Source organism: Felis catus, chromosome F2 (genome assembly GCF_018350175.1).
Source record: "Felis catus isolate Fca126 chromosome F2, F.catus_Fca126_mat1.0, whole genome shotgun sequence".
Lineage (NCBI taxonomy): Eukaryota > Metazoa > Chordata > Mammalia > Carnivora > Felidae > Felis > Felis catus.
Window position 1 is genome coordinate 75,938,743 of NC_058385.1, and position 21,318 is coordinate 75,960,060.

Below are 21,318 nucleotides of genomic sequence, written 5' to 3' on the forward strand. Positions count from 1 at the left end.
TCTCAAAAATACACAAACTTCAAAAAAATTCATGAAGTTTAGTTATTTATTTTGAAAGAGACAGATGTCATGAGTGGGGAAGGGGCAGAGAGAGAGAGAGAGAGAGGTAGGGAGAAAATCCCAAGCAGGCTCCACACTGTCACCTCAGAGCCCGACACGGGTCTTAAACTCACGAAACCGTGAGATCATGACCTGAGCCGCAACCAAGAGTCAGATGCTTAACCGGCTGAGCCACCCAGGCGCCCCAGGAAGAGGGGTTTTCTGCTGGGACTCCAAGCCGTGAGGCTCACGTAGGGAGGTGGATAAGGGGTTGGCAAATTTGTGTGGACTGTGGCAGCAATCTTGGGTTCTTATTCCAATTTTGCCATTTTGTAGCCGTGTGACTTCGGGTCCAGTGCTTAACTTCTCAGTGCTTCGACTTTGTCATCTATGGAAAGGGGTTAAAATAGCACCCACTTGGTGGTGTCATTGAGAGGTTTAAATGACTGGATGCTTAGAAATTATTTAGGATCCCGTCTGGACCAAGGGAGCAGTTGATAGTGTTTGCTAATACCGGCTGTTGGGCTAGACTGGATTTGCCAGCAGGCACCATGTGACGACGGTCTGTCTGACACTGAAGCCAGGACCGACACAGGAAGACTGAGTCCTGATGGGATCGCTTGAGCACCTGGATCCATCCATGCCTGAAGCCAACAAAGCTCCAGAATTTATTTAAGCAGGTTAGAGTTGAGTTTCTGTTACTTGCAACTAAGAAATTATCATTGCCACGTAAAAATATTGGTGGCGACTGGCATAGCTCGGCTTTTTGCGATTCCCCTTTCTCTCCAGGCTACAGTTCAAATCTCTCAGCTAGAGCCTCCAAGGGTTCATGACCCGTCCCCTGCCTAACTCACTGGCCTCCTTTTTCTCTGCATTCACTTGTCTGCCACCTTCCAGCCTTTCCAAACGTGCAGGGCCCTACGCCCGTCCTGTTTGTTCGTCCTCCTCCGCGACTCTGCACGTGCAGTTCCCAGCCCTGGAAATACCCTTCCTCGCTGGGTTGCCCCTTCCTCAGGTGTCTTGCTCTGAGACTGGATTAGGCTTCCCTCCTGTATCCTGGCTCAACAGGCCGTGGTGCCAGCAAAGCTCCCCACCCTCACCCCAAGACTGAGATTTCCTTGGGGGCAGGGACCCTTTAGACAGGAGTAAAATAGCTCTGTATTCCCAGGGCCTGGCATGGAGTCTGCTACGTGGAAGGTGCTCGGTACCCGTTCCTGGAAGAACTCCCAAACATCGCGTGAGTGGGGAAGAAACGATGACAGGCAGAGACGTGAGGTGCCAGCATTGTGATATGCTAAGAACCCCTAATGTGATTTGTTAAGAAAATTAAGCCTTAAGGGGACCAAGGGAGGCAGCCCTTTCGAAAGGGCTCGAAGTGGCTGAGGTCGGATACCTGCTGATGGCTGGTTGGCCACGTCATTGACGGTGAAGTAAACTTCCCCCTGACAGGTGCTTGATTTAATTAAAAAAACCCCAAACTCATATCAGTCTTGACATGCCCAGGGAATAAGACGGCAAATTAGAGAGATGGAAATCCCACTCTGGTGCAAGCCAAGATTTAAAAGGCCCTGGTAGCCCTTATTTATGGAGTTTAGGTTTTCCTTTAGCCCTTGGGTGAAAATGGGGGGTTGCCGGGGCCCTAAGTACTAATGAATTTTGTGCTGTGTTCTGCCTCCTGGCATGAAGTGCTTAATAAATGTTCCCATCTTTCTGCAGGGAAATCTCTCTCTCCGCTAATTGCTGTCAGCATCCATCAGGATCACAGAGAGAGCAACATCCCAGCCAGAGGGGCTTGGGCTTGAGCTCCATCACGAGGAGATGGTCTCTTTGGGAAGGCCCAGCGACCCGGAAGGGGCTGCCCCTACCGGGCATCTCCACCAGGAGGCGCACACAGAGGGAGTCTGGACCGCCAGTGGGCAAAGGGTGCCCTGGGGCCCTGAGCGGCCGCCTGGGGGGCCTGGGTGTGGCTGAGCTCTGGGGCTCCGGATTCCATCAGCCTCGGAGACCGGCCCCCCTTGATGTCTTTCATATCTCAGACCAGCCCTAAAGGTTTGGTCACAGGGGTTCTGCTGATTTCAAAAAGAAAGGTTTGGAACACAATCCAATCCTCACTTTTTACAGGTGACACAGCCCTGAGGCGGGAAGGTGGGGGTGGGGGGGTGGGCTGGGGGGGTGGGCAGGAGGACGTGGTTCAGACCTGGGACGTGAACCCGGGTCTCCTGATCCTGCAGGCAGTGTTTCTGTTTGTGCTGTAAATTTCCCACGGCCCTTGTCTGTCACCGCCTGTGCAAGCCCCAGGGCTCTGTGTGTAAACCTCAGAGACTGTAAATGAGGGAGAGGCGTGGGGTAGGAGCGAGCCCCCAAAGGGCAGGCCAGCTCCCACCTGCCGGGCCCCGGTTAGGAACCTCGCACGCCTTTTTGTTCCGGGAGTATTTGCTGAGTGCATAGCAACGTGCCGGGGGAACAGGACAAAACGAGACTCGGGTCCTGATCTTAGCGTGTATTCCAGAGGGGGGAGGGTGAGGAAGCAAACAAGCGAACACGGAGATGTGTGCTTATCTCCTTCTGTTCTTCCGCCTGCACTCACAGTTGCCCCCCGGGCCGTGGTCCTGTGCTCCCGCCATCTCTGGAACCTCCGTTTGGCCACCACATGCTTCTAGGCCACATCCTTCGTGTCCTAGCTCCCAAATGGCATTCGTTCTGAACCTGCTGTGTGTTTTTTTTAATGTTTATTTATTTATTTTGAGAGTGAGAGAGAGCGAGCGAGCGGGAGGGCCAGAGGGAGAATCCCAAGCACTGTCAGCACAGAGCCTGATGCGGGGCTCCAACTCACGAACCGTGGCATCGTGACCCGAGGCGAAGTCAGGAGTGAGGCACCGAACCAGGTGAGCCACCCAGGTGCCCCGAACCTGCTTCTGCATTGCCCTTGTTTGCCCCTGTGTCGGCAGGTGGTGGTCCCCACTTCTGTCACTTCCGCTGCGGTCTGGGTCATGGACTCTACTCCTGTCCTTGGATGATTCGTGTTCTGATACCTACCCGCCCCCCCCCCCCCCGCCACGTCCACGCTGGCTTCTGCGCTGTCCTCTGCTCTCCTTCATGGGGTCCCTTCCCGTGTCCTCCTACCTCCTCACCTGCCGTCTCCTCCGCTGCCTACTCCCTTTGGGCTGAAGCCCTAACCCCACCCACAGCATCTGCCTCGCCTGGTTGCCGTCAGACCCCAAGCTGGCGGGACCGGGGCCTCTCCCCTGCCTGCCCCTTTCTTTGCTAGTCACGGTCACGTGGCTGGTTACTTCTTCTTGAAGCTTCTCTGGCTTCACTCACCCTCCAGCTCTTCCTCCTCCCGTCCCAGGCTGCTTCCATCCCTCTCCTCTGCCGGGCCCCCTCCCCTGCCCTGGGTCTGACTGTCGGACCACCCCACGGCTCCGTCCTGGGTCGTCGTCCTCTCCTTACATGACCTCATCCGCTTCCACGCCGTTAAACATCATCTTCACGGTAATGACTTCCAAATTTCTATCTCTAGCACTAACATCCTAAAGCCGCACGCTCGCACATCCTGCTCCTTGACATCTCTACTTAGATGACTAATGGGCACCTCAGCTCCAGACCGCAAAAAAGTCTCACTTTTCCCACCTTGGCTCCAAAGCTCCTCCTCCCTCCTTTTTTTTTTTTTTTTTTTCCATTTCTGTGACTGTCACCATCTTCTCCCGGCTGCGGAAGCCCAGGTCCCGGGAATCATGTTGAGTGCATCTGAATGCTTCACCCCGCGCCCAGCCCGCACGTGAGGCCGGTGGGCGCCCTCTCGAAGAGAGATCCTGAATCCGCCCACTTCTCTCCCTCTCCCGGCTGCCACGTGAGCCCCCCACCCCCCCAGCTCCCTTAGCTTCTCGCAGCCATCCCCGCTCGTCTCCGTGTGCCTCTATCACTTTCTAGGATCTAATCTGTTCTTTACACAGCACCTGAGTGCTCTTTCGAAAACACAAATCAGATCTCATCACTCACCCACTGAAGGACTTCCAGAAATCCCCGATGGCACCTGCACTGAACATTTGCTATGCCTACCAAGTCTCTACGCGAGCTGGCCCCCGCCTCCCTCTGCCTCTGCCTTCATCCCACATGGCACTGCCTTCTCTCACGTTTTGTTCACGGTGCCCTTCGATTTTCCTCCGTCCCTCCCTCCCTTCCTTCCTTTCTTCCTCCTCTAAACACAAAGTCCATTTCCACCTGACAGCCTGTGTTAGTTTCCTGTTGCCATGTAGCAAATTGTCACAAACTTATCAGCACGCACAGTGGCTCCATAGCGCTGGCTGCCTCCGTCCCCTCCTTCCCAATTTGTCAGGGGGAATCAGCCATCTTGGGGGTGTCAGGTGGGGACAGGACAGCCGAACAAAGGAAACTGGGAGGGAGCAAAAGAAAGCCATCTAGGACCTTTGTCCTGGCCCAGCCTCTTCAGCAAAAATAGGATCCTGCGGCTGATCAGGGGCTGGAAGTCACAGGGCTGTCTGTGGAGGACACAGGGAAATATACATGTTCCAGAGGACAGTAGCGCTGATCTGAAAGCCCCACGGTGAGGAGGAGTCACTCTTACCCTGTAATTGTCACCAGCCAGTGTCAGCTCGGGGCAGGGAGTCACTTTGGAGGGCCTGACAGGAGGAGGGCTGTCACATCCACGGGGATTCTTGCACACGGGTCAGTCTGGAAGTGGTGACAGGGCCAATTCTGCCACGGGCGCAGCTCTGTGCCAGTGGCTGGCAGGAGCAATGGCATGGGCAAGAGGCGGGAGGGAGACCAGCCTGCCTGGCGCCTTCGGGGGTCCCGCAGGGTGATGGGCGTGCCACCTAAGTCTCAGCCCCCGTGCTGGGTGATGTGCGGCTCTCTGACGTGCCCAGCTCCTGCTGGCCACCTGCCTGGAGGACACTTCTTCTCCCCTGTCCTTGGATAAGCCTGGCGGGTTCTTCTAGCCTTGGCTCAGATAATGTAGCCTCCAGAAAGCTTTCCTCTTCCTAGGAGAAGTGCCGCTCTATGCTCGCATTTCCAAAACTTGCTTCTCTCTTACTACAGCATACTTTGCTGCGTATGCTTTCTGAGCCCTCGGAGACCAGAGACTATGTCTCTGTTTTCCCATCCCTATTGCACCAACACCAAGCCCATCGCTTGGCAATTAGCAAGCACTCCCTTTGTGCTAATGTAACGAATCTCTGACCCAGCTCTCATGAGGAGCCTGACATACAGCCTGTGAAATAAGCATCGTAACCTTCACATTTCCAAGGAGGAACCGACATGACGGCTGTGACATAACTTGCCCAAGGGCGTGATGCTGATGAATCACAGAGCTTGGTTTTGAACCATTATTATTATATTGGTAGTTTCAATTTACTGAGCACCTACTGCGTGTCAGGCACTGTACTCGGTTCTTCGTAGGGATCGTCTCTTAGCCACCTTCGCATTAATCTTGGAAGTTATATATTATTCTCATGGTATGGATGGAAGATTCGAGAATCGGGGAGGGTTATTACTTTCCCAAGATTATGATGGTGTAGTGATGAGAAGGGTCAGGATCCAGGCGTGTGACCCCAACGCATTTCACTGAACATACCTGCTCCCAATCTACTAATGGGGGGCCAGGTGGATACAAAAAGGGAACAGTAGAAGATGTGGGTGATGAGTTCACACTATGACAGCTACGTGTCCTGTGATGTGAAGAAACAGAGCGTCAAATAATCTTTGCTGACAATGACTTGACCGTAGCTAATCACTAAAGGATGCATTCCTCAAGGGGGTTGGGTGGCCGCCACAAGAATAATGGAGACTTAGAGAAACAAAATTGGTCAGTGCGTCGGGCTGAGACATCATGCTTTCGGGAGAGAGTGTGAATGCTGTTTTGTTGTAATTTCTCGTGGACTTTCTCTGCTGGAGTTTGGGCTACCAAGGGCAGGGCCTTCATTGTTTGTCCCCAGCATCTAGCACATGAATGGCCAACGGTAGACAATAAATAAGGTTTAGGGACACAGATGCACAATTAGCCACAGTCTTTCTGGTCACCAGAGAGGTGTCCTTTGGTCTGTCACCAAAATAGTCTAGTGGGTTTTTCCAAGTGGAGGTGAACTGCTTTTGACCTCTGGTAAACCATTCTATATTTGGTGGTGTTTTCCCATGCTCGATGTTGCTCAAGTAGCTTAAAAAAAGAGAGCTTTGGGGCGCCTGGGTGGCGCAGTCGGTTAAGCATCCGACTTCAGCCAGGTCACGATCTCGCGGTCCGTGGGTTCGAGCCCCGCGTCGGGCTCTGGGCTGATGGCTCAGAGCCTGGAGCCTGTTTCCGATTCTGTGTCTCCCTCTCTCTCTGCCCCTCCCCCGTTCATGCTCTGTCTCTCTCTGTCCCAAAAATAAATAAAAACGTTGAAAAAAAATTTAAAAAAAAAAGAGAGCTTTCCTGAGGCATAATTGGCATTAGTGAACAGCACATATTTAAAGCATACAATCTGATAAGTTTTGACATATGTATACACTGGGAAACAATCACCACAATCAAGATAGCAAGCAGATGAATCACCCCAAACGTTTCTTTCTGCCCCTTTGTCATTTTTCTCTCCTGCTCCTTCCTGTCATCTTTCCCTTGCCAACCACGGATTTGCTGTCCGTTACTCTACATTAGTTTGCCTTTTCTCAATTTTTGCGTAAACAGATCATACAGTACGTGCTCTGTCTTGCCCGTCTTCCTCCGTGTAGCAGACTTGCTTTGAGATTCGCCCGTGCTGTTGGGTGTATCAACAATTCATTCTTGTTCATTGCTGGGTGATATTTCATCGTATGAACGTACCACGATGCATTTATCCATTCAACTGTTGATGACCAAGCATTTGGCTTGTTCCGGCTTTTAGCTATACAGGTCAAGCTGTGTAACGTCCACACACAAGTCCTTGCGTGAACCTATGCTGTCATCTGTCTTGGGTAAACACCTAGGAGTGGAGCGGCTGGGTCACATGGTGTGCATATGTTTCACTTTTTGAAAAAAAACTGCCCACTGTTTCCCAAAGTGCTTGTGCCATTTTACAGCCTCACTAGCGGTGTGTGAACGATGCGTTCCCCCACCTCTTCACCAACCTCGGCAAGGGTCGATTCTCACAATTTTCTCCATTGGAATACAAGTGTGGGGGATCCCACTGTGGTGTTAATTTGCGTTTCCTTACTGACTGGTGCCGTTGGCCATCTTGTGACCATGAGGGTAGCTAGTAGGAGGGACACGCCATCAGAATGAAGATGAGGTGTTGGGAATAAGGGGAGATCTTGGGGTCCGTGATGAGGTCACTGGACTGTGACTTAACCAGGTCTGGAAAACCTACCTTGGGACTTTGGTTATCTGGATGGATACACTTCCTCGTTGCCTGTGCTGTCGTGACTCTGTTCCTTGTAGCAGGAAGAACTGTCGCTGGTTCGCTGGGTTGAGCCAGCCTCACGCTCCACATCTGGAAAGCACGGAAACAGCGCTGGCCTTCAATGTCCCTGGTGAAATGTCATCCTGAGGAACGTCATTTGTTTTTTAAGTGTATTTATTTTTGAGAGAATACAAGCAGGGGAGGGGCAAAGAGATAGGGAAACAGAAGATCTGAAACAGGCTCTGGGCTGTCAGCACAGAGCCCGATGGCGGGGCTTGAACTCGCCAACTGCGAGATCATGACCTGAGCCGAAGTCAGACGCTGAACTGACTGAGCCACCCAGGCGCCCCCTGTGACGAGCGTCAATCCTTAGATTCTGGTAGCCCTCCTCAGCCCCCTCTCCTACATTCTGCCATCATATATCTTCACTCTGCCAACTGGTGGCCTTATCTTTGTTTTATAGATGAAGAGACTGGTATTTCATTCACATCAAGATGTAACAGCTTTGAGATAACAGCTTCTCGTCTGACTCTGACCGGGGTGTTTTTTTGGAGCCACAGTCAAAGCTCTGATGGAGAGACTTCCAGCATGAGCCTGCAGGGGAGGTGGAATTTGAGGCAAAATAGGATTATTTGTGAGTCCTTGAGAACAATTATCGAGGACATTGTGTATCATGCCATAAAGGTGGCCGGGGGGCGGGGTGGGGTGGGCAGGAATCATGGGGATTTTCCCAGCCCCTTTTAGGCTCTGTGGAGAATGATTTTTTTGTAATGTTTTAGACTGTAATTTCACAGAAAGCCTGAGGATCTGGATCAGAAAAGAGGTTGCCTCTGATTTGGGGAGAGGCAGTCCAGTCTGACCGTGCCTCCTTTGTGACGATATTGCCAGCACCCAGGAAGGGGCTCTGGGGTGAGGGGGTTTAGGGACACAGATGCACAAATGCACCAAGGCTCAAGGTTCTGCAGTTGCAGACCTTGAGTCAAGGACTCGTGTGCAGGTGATTTATTAGGAAAACGCTCCCAGGAGAAGCCAGTAAAGGAGTCAGGAGGCAAGCCTGCCTGGGAAGGGAAGGAACCAAGTAAAGGCATGATTTCAGCCAAGTCCTGAGGAGGGCCCCACGGCCTGACCCCTGGTGCAGCTCTGGAGAGGGAGGGTGACTGCCCTGGAGGGCTCTACCCTGACATCCCCTCGCCCCCCCCATCCTGGCTGAGGGCCACCTGCGGGGAGGCACGCGCTCAGGCACTTGCCGTTGTCCTTGTGCTCAGCACACTGAGCAGGGTCCTCAGTGAACAGTTTCAGGTTTGAGGTTGAAATCAAAAAGCACAAGAAGCCAGGGAAGGGGGAGGGGCACCGGAAGGAGATCTGGGCGGACCCCCTCCTGGGGGGTCAGAAAACTGGGAGAGACGTGCCCCACTCCCCCTGCAGGTGTGAGGTGACAATTCAAGGACAGCTGCACCTGGAAGGTCGAGGTCAGTGTCTGAGCCTTGTCCCTCTCCCTCCAGAATAGACCTTGGGCCAAGTTTTTAATCTGAGCCTCAGTCCCTTATCTGTCAAATGGGGACAGACACATTGACCTCCTGGGGCTGCTACGAGTATTAAGTCAGATTAAGAGCCATACGAGCCATTGTTTAAGTGTTAGGCATTAATGTGTTCCAAGCAAAAGACAGCCTTCCTGTGATGTTTGTGACCATTTCCGGGGGGAACGTCTGGGTGAAGGGGTGTATTCTGATTTGGAGCAGACTCAGAGAAGTGCAGAGTATGGGAGAAGGGAAATGCAGACACTGGCTCAAGTCACGTGGCCAGAAGAGCTGGGGTTGAGCGTGCAGCTCAAGTCCCTCTTCATGTCTGTGCTTTTCCATGACACGGGGGGACTCGGGTCTGGGCTGGGCCCGGTCGGCTGTCAGCACACCGATGAGCCAGAGAAGACCGTGATCCCGGGAGTCCTGTTCTTGTCTACACCTGACGTGTCCTTAGGCCCAATCACAGTGGGGAAAAAAAAAATCATTCAGGGCAAAGGAGAGAAGGCCTGGATGGGACGCAGTGAGTGTGACAGATGGCCTTGCCCGGGTCGCATCTGTGAAGCACACGCCTTCCCGAGAAGGCTGCCGAGTTCTGAGAGGGGGATTCCCTGGGGGGGGTGGTCTGCCAGCTATGGGCATCAGCGGCTGTAACAGCCAGCTGACCTTTGCAGGGAGCCCATCAGTTAGTGCAGGACGCGCCCACCCTGGCTTCCCAGCCCCTGGTGAGCGTCCTGCCTCTGGGGTGTGCAAGAGGCAGAGCCCGTGCTGCACTGGCGGGGGGAGCTCAGCACGAGCAGGGGAGCCCAGGGAAGGACTGGAAGAGGCTGTGCTCTGCATCCGGAGGACTGTGTGTAGGTCCAGATACCCAGGAGCAGGGCTGAGCAGATCAGGAGAGCCCCAGGAGGAAGGGTTAGGGCCTTTCTACTCTTTCATTACTTGAGACCCAGCAGGTGTCTTTGCCCTTCAGGGAACATTCCCTCCGCACAGATAAGAAGAAGGGATTTTAGGGGCTAAGGGAAAGCTATCACCACCTAATGATGCTGGTGCAAACGTATCTATTTTTTCAGGGCGGGGTTTCTCCCCCTCCTTGAAGGGAACTAGCTTTGACCTATAAAACAGGAACTGAATTTATGGGTGTGCATGGAGAGGATTCGCAGAGGGGCGGGGAAAGAAGAGACATGACGACGGAGGAGGGGGAGAGAGGTGGACAGAGAGAGTGGCAGAGGCCAGATGGCAAGGACCGGGATGGTATAAAGGTGCTTGTCTTGGCGGGTGTTGGGGGGGAGCTGACCATCTGTGTGGGGAGGCCCGGAGAGGGGGCTGGGGTCTCAGGCGGGTAAGCCCAGCCCGGGGCGAATTCACTGCAGGGACTCTCAATTTAGCTTGAAGGGAGGGGCCCAGAAGACCCCAGGAGAATATTGCTAAGAGCAGCTTCGTAAATTTGATTTCCTGAATGGTTTGGCAAATGTCACAATTTCTTGAAATGTCACACACCCCAACATTTTGTAAAGGCACTCCCTGTCCTTTCACTGTGCATCAGCTGAGAGAGCGCAAGTTAGAGGCAGGTATCACACGTGAGAAGCCACCCGGGCTCTGGACCTGGGCTGAGGCTCGGGGCGACCGAGTCTGGGCAACCTTGGACTAGCTGCTTAGTTTCTCTCAATCTGCTTTATCCTCAACACTGGGCTTCATGAAGAGACACCTTGGGGTGTAGCTACGAGAAGTGAGGTTGTCGGTTACGTCCGCCGGCTCCCTGGGAGGGGATTATTCCTCCTTGGGGTTTTGTGGGTTCTGTCCTTATTGCCCCCAGCCCAGGCGGAAGCACGAGACAGAGCAAAACGGGGGCCAAGGCTGGAACACTGAGGCACCGTGCAACGTGTGTCTTCACTTGTCTCCGCGGTTGGGGTTCTGACTCCGTGTACCCACGGAAACCAGAGCTCGAAAGAGAAAGTACAACTCTGTGACTTTAGGCAAACGCTGTATAATTTTGGAAATAGTTTCTAGCATCCGTTAAACTGATCTGGGGATATGGCTTCTAACTGAGGCCACAGCTGGTCTTCCTATCCCTCTCCCCTGAACTGAAGAAAATCAGGCCTTCAGAGGAACTGAGTCCCGACATGTGTGCCCTTTGGGGGGCCAGGCAGAGAACCCACCCAGGGCCGGCCGCCTCGGGGACGGGGGCCTGTTCATAGGCCCCCTTGCTGGCTGCCGTCACTTGGTTCCCTCAGTGTCCAGACAGAGGGTTAGGGGTTGGGGTCTAAATCATGTTCTTCTCAAGAGGCTCTTGGGTCCTTAGGTCAATGTTCCCGTGTCCCTAGAGGACCATGGCGGCTTTCATCAAGGTAAAAAGCCCCCGTGTGCCCTTCCCCGAAATGTGGTTCCTACTTGCTCTGTGTGCATGTAATTCAAACGGCCACTGACCTGGTTTATCCAAGTTGGTTGCGTTCACTCTAAAAATAGAGAAAAGCAGCAGACAACTCTCAAACACTAACAGCTTCTAACATTTGCGCTTCAAGACAAAAAACAGACAAAGACGCGGAGGTGCCCCCATCAGACCCCGGGCCGCATCAGCTCTACACGACTTTGGCCGGGAAGGGGCCACAGGAGGAGGATCTGGAGGACAGAGAACTGACGTCTGGAAGGAGACCCAGGTGGGATGGGTGTGCCCCGAGGTTGGCTTCCTCTGCGGCAACTCTCAGAGGTGTAAACGCTCGCTTTTGTCCAAAATGGAGGGTTCGGGGAAGTACACGCTTTGGTGCTGACGGCAGGGGGGCTGGGGGAGAAGGACCTGTAGTAGTCCGTGACCCCTGTATCTTCCACCTGACTGATCCACCTGGATCCACTCATCCCCAAAGCCCGAGCCAGCCCTGCACCTTCCGGGCATAGGGGCCCGTGAACACCCTTTCTGTGTACCTCGCTTGGGTTGAGTTCATTTTCTGTGCAACTGGAATTTTTTGAATCATTTACTTATTTAATGTTTATCTTTATTTTTGAGAGAGAGCGCAAGTGGAGGGAGGGGCAGAGAGAGAGGGAGACATGGAATCGGAAGCAGGCTCCAGGCTCCGAGCTGTCAGCACAGAGCCCGACACGGGGCTCGAACCCCCAAATCCGTGAGATCATGACCTGAGCCGAAGTCAGACGCTTAACCGACCAAGCCACCCAGGCGCCCCTGTTCTAATCATTTAGAAACGACTGTAGAGTGCAGGGAGGGTATAAGGGGGCTTCGTGGTGGTGGGGGGGTGTCCGTCTTTGGGTGCAAACAGCACACAATTCTAGGAACATGGAGTTCATTTCCAATCTCCCGGAGTCCCAGTGGGGGCTCCCTGGGGAAGCCAGTGCCATGGTAGAGCCTCAGTTTCCCCCTTTGTACAGTAAAGGAAATACCGGTAGTGCTGGGGGTCCGATGAAATGACATGTGTGAGTGAGCCGTGCGCCCGCACAAGCACTAACCCAGCGGGCTCTGCAATTTCCTTCCCGGTAATACCTGCTGTTTTCCATCCTGTTTTCTCCCGTGGTAATAATGGTGATTACACCTGACACACTGGAGTTTTACTCACCTCAGAATGCTATCATAGGCAGTGTCTTGTTTTCTTCCAGTGCATTTCCTTTTGGATTCAGGGGGCCGCTGTGCCGAGGGCAAGTGGCTGGGGAGACGTGGAACCGACACTTAAAATCATCTGTTCTGGGCCAGGCTTGGGGCACCCTTGAGCTCGTTTAATTGTCTCAACGACCTTGCGAGGCTGAGACGGCCATTGCCGTCTCTAGATGGGAAACTGGCTTTCTGCGAGGTTCGCAGCCTGGGGTCCTACCGCTGGAGGAAGGCGGAGCCTGGGTTCCAGTCCAGACTGGGGTGGTACCAAAGGCTCACCTGCTCTGGGAGCCTCTGGGCTTCACCCTGAGGGAGCCCCTGGCAGTGTATCAGGAGAATGATCACCCTCTGCTCTGTCTTCAGCCCCGCTGGGCCCCCTCCCTGGTGCTCCGATGTGGGGTTTGCATTCCTCCTCCTCCTCCTCCTCCTCCTCCTCCTCCTCCTCCTCCTCCTCGCCTCCACCTGTGTGTGTCTCCTGTGTGCCTTCCCGGAGGCGGTGGGAACGGCCCAGGCTCTGGCTAATTCAGGCTTTCTTTTCTGAGTTTAGACCCTGGCAAATCTGCTTCCTCTTCCTCCCACCTCTCAGGAAGCCTGCTTAAAAGCAGTTGAGTTGACAAGTCAGAAGAGAAGACGAGTCAGGCAGCAGCCAAGTCTCCCTGGCAGCTCCCGAGGGGCTCGCAGCCGCACGGCTGTCTATACCTGTAAGAACACCACATACTCTCCAATGGGTTTTTTTTTTTCGTTTTGTTTTGTTTCTTAAAAGAAGGGCTTAAACAAGCCCCCGCACATCCTCTTCTTAAATGGCATAAAATTATAAATGGATAAACTTCCCTTGGGGGACATGTTGGTGGAGTCTCTTCTGTACTATTCATATCAGGACCGTTTTTCTAAGTTGGGAAGTGGCCTCTGCCATATATAGATGTACACACACAGATATTCTAATATTTTATGTACATGTACTGTATCACCTGACTACACACACTGGGCATTGTGGAAGATATTGGGGAAACGAAACGGAGTAAGATTCAACTCCTGCCTTTAAGTGGCTGCTAGTTCCTGGGGCTGTGGATTAAGAGACCATGAAAGTAGATGGGAGCTGCTAGTGAAGAAAGTTCTGAGGGTCATACAGGGCACTGTGGGAGCACAGAGGACAGGAGAGGGTGTCCCCCTGCCCTGGAAGGGAGCCTGGGGGAAGTGGCATCTAAGAAGCAAGAGCATGAGAATCAGGACACAGACAGGTGCGGGGCTTGGGGCAGGAGGAGAGAGAGAGGGTTATTGTAGAAGAGGCAGTCTGTCCAAAGCTCAGAGACAAGAAGCACATTGCTCCGGGGAGACCTGGAAATACCTTGATTGGTTTTCAATGTATCACTCTTTCTAAATAGGGGCGATACTGACTCTGGGAACTTTGTGGTTAAGTGTGTATGGAAGGCAATGGGATGATGCTATCAGCCAGCAACTTGATGGCATTTGGCAATCTGCAAATGCTTTTGCTGCTAATACCCTGCTGGGGTCTCCCAACCAGGAGGGGTATGTGTGTGTGTGTGTGTGTGTGTGTGTGTGTGTCTGATCTTGTTCTAGTTCTAGCTTTACGCCTGGGAAAACCAAGGCTTCGAAGAGGGCCGTGTCCTTTCTGAGCTTACAAGTGGGTTGCCTCACACTTTATATTGTTTTTTAATTGCTGCACAACAAATGAGCACACATTTGGCAGCTGTAAACAACACACGTTTTTTTGTCTTCACGGTTTCCGGTGGCTCAGGAGGCTGGGGCACAGCTTAGCTGGGTTCTCTGCTTCAGGATCTCACCAGGCTGCAATCCATGGGCCGACTGGGCTGCACTTTCATCTGAAGGTCTGACTGGAGAAAGATCTACTTCCAAGCTCTCGGAGTTGTTGACAGAGTTCATTTTCTTGAAATGGCAGGAGTCACAGTAGCTGGCTGGTTTGAAGTCAGCAAGGAGAACAACACCCTACAGGGGAATCTGCTGGCAAGACAGAGTTCTATGTGACGTAACACATAACATGGTGGCATCCATCCCCTTTGCCATGTTTCGTTGGTAGGAAGAGGTCCCGCCCGTATTCAAGGGGGAGGATATTACACGAAGGCATGAGCGCCAGGAGGCGGGGGTGGTGGGACTTCCTTCAAGCCTGTCCCCACACACTTGTAGCCTTTGCCCACCGGTGCTCCCTCCCCTGGCTCTGACAAGTCCCTCCTACCCTCCAAACCACGGCTCAGATGTGTCCCGCTTCCCTTGGGAGGCCTCCCAGAATGCCTCTTGCTCCTTCCACATGCTGCTGCCCTCTTCTCCCCGCCTGGACCACAGCGGTCACTGTGAGGTATTGAACCCTCACCCCTGATTTGCAAGCCTCTTTCCCTCCAGGTGGGAACCAGAACTCCCCACTTTTGCATCCTTGGCGCCCGATGCATGGTGGGTGCTCAGCAAGTATTTATAAGGAATCAAACTGATGAATGGAGCGATGTGCTTCGAGCCCCGAGTCTATTCAGGAACTTGAGCGCAACTCCGGGCCTCATTCCATCATACCTCTCCATTTTCTCAATAACCCAAGACTGAAACCAAATTAGCACTGTGCATATTCCTGTTGGAAGCAATTCGGTTTAAAGGACCAGCTCCCCCTAGGACAGATGGATGCTAACACACAGCATTTTAATCAGGTTTTTTCAATTTTCCAAAGCGCTATCATATTCAATATTCCCACTAATTCCTTCCATATCCAATTGGGCTTGGTCTCCTTACATACACTGTAAGTAACTGGGGTTTGGAGAGATGAGCTAATTTGCTTAAAACTCTGCAGACCGGGGCACCGGGTGGCTCAGTCGGTTGAGCGTCTGACTTAGGTTCAGGTAATGATCTTGCGGTTTGTGAGCTCAAGCCCCGCGTCAGGCTCTGTGCTGACAGTTCAGAGCCTGGAGCCTACTTTGGCTTTTGTGTCTCCCTCTCTCTCTGCCCCTCCCCATTCTCTCTGTCTTTCAAAAATAAATAAACATTAAAAAAATTAAAAAAAAAAAACTCTATGCAGATAAGACAATTGCAAGGCTGGGACTCGATGCAGGGCTGCTGATTCCCACCGTCCAGCACGTGTTTACCGCGGGCCAACGCTGTGTCTGTCAGACCTCCCTGGGGATGGGGACGTCAACAGGAGTGCAATCGTACCCACGGACCGTTTGCGCTGCCATGATGGAAGCAGGGAGCTGAGATTGTAAATATAAAATGGGTTCACAACGGCACTGATCGAGTTGTGTGCAATAAGTTTTGGGGAACTAAGAGGAGAAATATATCGCACGGGGTGTGGGGGACGAGGGTCCTCAAAGTGTGCACAGGAAGTCACTAGGAAGTAGCAGGCAAGGAGAGAAGGAAGAACGTTCTTTTTAAAAACTTTTTTGATGTTTGTTTATTTTTGAGAGACAGAGTGAGCGGGGGAGGGGCAGCGAGAGGGGGAGACGCAGAATCCCAAGCAGGGTCCAGGCTCTGAGCTGTCAGCACGGAGCCCGACGCGGGGCTGGAACTCACGAACCGCGGGATCACGAGCTGAGGCGAGGTTGGATGCTTCACCGGCTGAGCCCCCCAGGCGCCCCAAGCACGTTCTCGACAGAGAAGAGCCAGCGCAAAGCCTGCAGAGGAGAAGGTCAGGATGGCACGTCAGGTTGCCTTATGGGCAGCGCACAGTGCATTTGAGGCCGGGGCCAGGAAGGGTGCGTGAGGGCACCCTCTCTCTTCTCTCCTCTCTCCTGTGCTCCCGTTTCTAGAGCACGTTCCTCTCCTCAAGGGCTCCTCCCTCTGCTTGTTTTCTGGAACCTGCTTCTCACAACTTCACTCTGCCGTGTTTCCTAGTTCTTCCTCATCGTCAGCCCGTCCCTCGTTCTCAGGGACCCCCCACTCGGCATCCCCACCGGCCTCAACCCCCATCACTCTCCGGGACCCCCCCCCCCCCCCCGCCGCCCCGGGATCAGGCCGGCAGCGGCCTCACAGTGTGCAGCTCGCTGAACACTCACGGAGCCCTGTCCCCCGTGACCGCTCATCAGGCCGTGGGGTCCCTTGGCCCTGCTTCCTACATCACACTTCCTGTTGTTGGCCCACATTTCCAGCTGCTCGCTACTGCCCCCTTTGTTGTGGGCCTCCCACTGCTGGTACGAATCCTTCAGGGTTTTGTCTTCTGCCGTCTTCCCTTCTCTTCATCTGAGAAAGAGGGAAAGGCTGCCAGTGCAAAGGCCCTGCGGTGCCAAGGATCTTGTTGTGTTTGATGAGTTAGAGGAGGCCTGTGTGATGATGAAAGGGGCTCTCCTGGCTGATGTGGGCAGAAGCCAGGCCGTGAAGGGCCTTGCAGGTCATTCATAAGAATGACATTTATTTGCTGTAAGTAGAAGTCTTTGAAGAGCAGTAAATGGGAATGACACGATTCTCTTTGCATATTTCAGAGATTGCCTGGATTCTGCTGAGGAAACTAGACAGGAGAAGGACAAGAGTGGAGGCAGAGAAACCAGATGGTACAATTTTAAAGAAATACATGACAGTATTTGCTGATGATGAATTAAATGTGGGGAGAGTCAACAGAGAGCATCTTTCCTTTTTAATTTACTTACTTTGAGAGATAGAGAGAGGATGCAAGTAGGAGAGGGGCAGAGAGAGAGAGAGAGAGAGAGAGAATCCCACGAGGTTCCGCACTACCAGCACAGAGTGCAACGTGGGGCTCGAACTCATGAGCTGCCAGATCGTGACCTGAACCGAAGTCAAGAGTCAGACACTTAACCGAGCCACCCCGGCGCCCCTCAACAGAGAGGCTCTTAAGGTCCCTCCTGACACAGTCAGTCCCTCTGTTCTTCTGTTAATTGTACAAAACACTTTCCTTCTCTTTGTTAAGCACGAGGCCAAGACTGAGGCCTGACAGATTTGTCCAGTAAGGCTACAGCGATCCCTGTTTAGATGGAGCCGGTTCGTTATGCACGTAGACAGTGGAGGGAAGACAACCCAACGGTACCAGCTCCCCAGGTCCTCGTCCCACACCCCGAAAGGAGAATGTTGAAGCCCCCGGGGCCAGAGGACCATGCAGCACAAGTTGTGGGACGGGTCTGCTGAATGCAGCTGTGTGGTTTTACAGTCTCTTCTACTCTTGGGGGTGGGGGCGTGGAAAGCGTCATACCTCATCAGAACTCCAGAGGTCAGGAGAAAGTCTTTCCTGACTGGGGACGTGGTAAGGGGGTAGGGATGGATTTGTAGTGGCTCCTTATATTCTGGGAGGATCACGAAGTGTTCTACCAAGACTCAGATTGGCGACGGTTTGAGGCTTTGTCTTCCAGGACCACTTGCTGACTGCAAACACACATGTCACTTACTGTGACCACTTACTGTGTTCTAAGTACTTTATACATATTAACTCACACATGTAATGTTCACAACAATCCTCATGAGGTAGGTGCTATTTTTGTCTCGATTTCTCAGGGGAGGACCCTGAGTCACACAGAGGTAAGCACCTAGCCCAAGCTAGTAAGAGATGGGACTGGAAATTAATTTGAACCCATGAGGACAGGCATCGCGTCCATTTTGCCCACCGTGCTCCCCGGGGGCTAGAATGTATGGTGCATAAAAAGAACTCAACTCAGGGGCGCCTGGGTGGCTTAGTTGGTTGAGCGTCCGACTTCGGCTCAGGTCACGATCTCGCAGTCTGTGAGTTCGAGCCCCGTGTCGGGCTCTGGGCTGATGGCTCAGAGCCTGGAGCCTGCTTCCGATTCTGTGTCTCCCTCTCTCTCTGTCCCTCCCCCGTTCGTGCTCTGTCTCTCTCTGTCTCAAAAATAAATAAAAACGTTAAAAAAAAATTAAAAAAAAAAAAAAAACTCAACTCATATCCAAGGCGAAAAAATGGAGATTTAGGGCTGATGGATGTAGGTCATGAAGGGATTGGAGGGGTCAAGGGTAACTCCTTACTTTCTCCCTTGGTGATTAGGGTGTTTGTGGGGCCACTGATCGAGTTGGGTGTTAGGAGGAGGAACAAATCTGAGGGGCAGGTAAGGAACTCACTCTCAGATACTTTGATTTAAAGATGTCTGCAGACCACCTGGGTGGTGACGCTCAGCAAATTATTGAGAAAATAAAGAAAAATGAGATACATTGCCTTCCTTCCAGACAGTCAGAGAAGTAGCAGAGACATAATCGCAATTCGACGGCGCAATGATGTTGGGGGGAGAAGAGGAGGAAGGTGAGGACAAGCAGAGTGAGCCTCACGTCGCGTGTAATCCTTTATCATCCTCCCCCAATGCTTCTTCACCGTGTCCGGGAGGAAGTGGAGTCATTGATCAGGTCCCCGGGGGACTATTCTGGTCTTGACACTTGAGCGGTGGGGTGTCGGGAATTGAATCTATTCTGGATAATAGTTCTTCCCTGATTGTTCTCCCAATGAGGCGATGTTTCAGCTCTGTCATACCGGATCTCCTTAGTTTTTGAATAGTCTCCCCATAATAACCTGCTTTCCTTAATCACCTTAAAAGGCTGTTCATCTAGCCCCTGGCTGATGTCGATGTGATTGTGGTAGTCAGTGTACAATGAGGGTGGCTGTGGGGGGGGGGCAAGAGGCCCACTGAGGCACAGATGGAGACGGTCCTTGAAGGATCCCTGGGTGGGCGACAGTTGTCATAAGAGATCAGACCTCCAGGGACAAGAGAGGCCTTGGAGGATAAACTGTGTGAAATTAGGGTGAGGATTACATGCGCGTTTACGCCTGCCATCCTTCCTGTGTTCTTTTCCATCCTTTTCAAAGGAGGTGGGTTTTTAGGACAGGCGATTTGGAAATGGGGAGGGAGCTTGGAATAGTTAAAATGGGTAGACACAGACTGTTCCTATGGATCAGGCTCCAGAAGCTCTATTTCTGTCTCTGTGTTGGTTCCTTGCCTCTGGGAAGATCACAAATTCTCCCCTGTTACTGCAGGCCTGATGACTATTTATCTTTACGTATCACCCTGGCGACCCTGGGGACATCATCTGATAAGTGGGAATAACGTTTCCACTAATGTACAGAGTTCCAAGTTCTGCCACACAGGAAACCTGTGGGGTGAACTGCCGTCTATCCGATTTTACTGCTTTAGAGATTGGAGGCTCAGGGTTGACAAGACCTCCAGGATCATACAGCCAGTAGGTGCAGAATCAGAGCTGGTTCCCAGATTTCTGGATTCCTGGTCCAAAGCCTATTTCCACCACACCGTAGTGCTTTGGGGTCTGCTCGCTGACGAAGCCCTCCCTCCCCTCTGCATCCACATTTTCTCTTTCCTTGACCTCCAGGGCTTGTTTATCTGAGCGGGTAGGTCAAGTGTCTGATACGCGGTGTGGCGCTTAAACGACACAGGAAGCCCTTCCCCGTGCCCACACGCAAATTTGCCCGAGACGACCTGACACGTGGGCAGGTCTCATTCACACTGCATGACAACCGGGAGACAAATGCACGTCCGAACCATGCCCAGGAAAGGCGAAAAGAACACTGGAAAGGAAGTCAGCAGACCTGGATCCAGGCTTGTTTCTTCCCCGGTTCTAACTGTATTTGTAAGCCAGGGAATCTCCCTGGGGCTCAGTGTCCTTGTCTGTCAATTAGGAAAGCCGCCCTGCCCGTCGCCCAGGCATGTGAAAGAGTTGGGTAATGTGTCAGGCTCAATACAACTCTAAAGCCGTGCTGTAATTATCCGAGAGGCCCTGGAACCTGAAGCCTGATATATAATTGCTTCTCTCCACATGGGAAATATGATGAGACACTTGCTCACTTCTTTCCCCCACAAGGGAATAGCAGTTATCTAGGGGGCATTTGGTTTGGTTTTTAATCATGCACAGGTGTAAGATTCCAGCAGAATAGAGCCTCTTCGGGTGCCCCTTTCCAATCTCTGCAAGTAGAGACAGAGATAAGATTATTTACACCCCCTTCCATTATTCACAGCCTCTTGGAATGTAGCATTAAATAATTCAGAGACCATACAAGCTTGAGGATTGATGGTGAAGCTGATAGTTCTTACCAACACAGCATGCGGCAGCTGCAGAGAAGTCCGGATTCCGGCTCAGATGCACGTGGGAACAGTGGCTGGATGCCCCACACTCCTCAGGACCTTGGAGAAGGGCCTTCCTTCTGGTCTAAAAGTGACTCTCCATCACAGGGGTGGGGCGCCCCGTCTCTGGGTAGGAAAATGTCTATCCTGTGGCTACCTTCTAATCTCATCCACCTTCTCGAAGACCACTCTACCCGTCATAGGTCCAGACCCACAGTAGGTGTCTGATGACTAAAAAAAAAAAAAAAATGAATGCTCTTGATTTGTTAGCATCTTGTTGTCTATACTACAACATATATAGATCAGAGCTATTGGGAGTTGGAAGACCTGTGTTCCAATTTGTCCGCTGATTAGCCTTATTGGACACGGAAACGTCGAGGGAGTAGAGGAGAGAAGCTTCAGACCGAATCCAGGGAAGAAGCAGATAGCTAGAGGGATGTGAAGAGGGGGAGTTTCCAGGGAGGAAGTGCAGTGTGGCATTTGAGGATGGAGAGTCCCTGGAAGTGGCCACTGGGTGTGACAGTGAGGAGGTCGTCCAAGTTCATCTCTGGCCTCTTGAATCCGGCCTTCTTTCTCGGGCAGTCCACCGACACAGGCACACGGGCAGCCCGTCGGAGCCCAACACCTAACTGTCTGGCCTCTGACTCCCTGCATTTGGCTCCTGGGCCCTGGAATCCCTGGTCCGTGTTCTGGCTCTGGAATCTTCTCCTGGCCCTCCCCTCCGCTGGACAAGCTGTCCAGACTCTCCTCTGGCTCACAGAGCGCTGTTG

The 21,318-nt window shown here is 52.6% G+C and overlaps 2 long non-coding RNA genes across 2 annotated transcripts; both read left to right on the forward strand.

Moving 5' to 3' along the window:
* The first annotated feature begins 142 nt into the window (after positions 1-142).
* LOC123383105 lies at positions 143-2,176 on the forward strand. The gene is made up of 3 exons (XR_006592472.1): positions 143-719; positions 1,208-1,276; positions 1,756-2,176. It is a non-coding gene; the product is annotated as an uncharacterized LOC123383105 (long non-coding RNA).
* A 48-nt stretch (positions 2,177-2,224) lies between these two features.
* On the forward strand, positions 2,225-8,043 carry LOC109496244. Its single transcript, XR_002152239.3, has 2 exons — positions 2,225-2,924; positions 7,873-8,043. It is a non-coding gene; the product is annotated as an uncharacterized LOC109496244 (long non-coding RNA).
* The last annotated feature ends 13,275 nt before the right edge of the window (positions 8,044-21,318 follow it).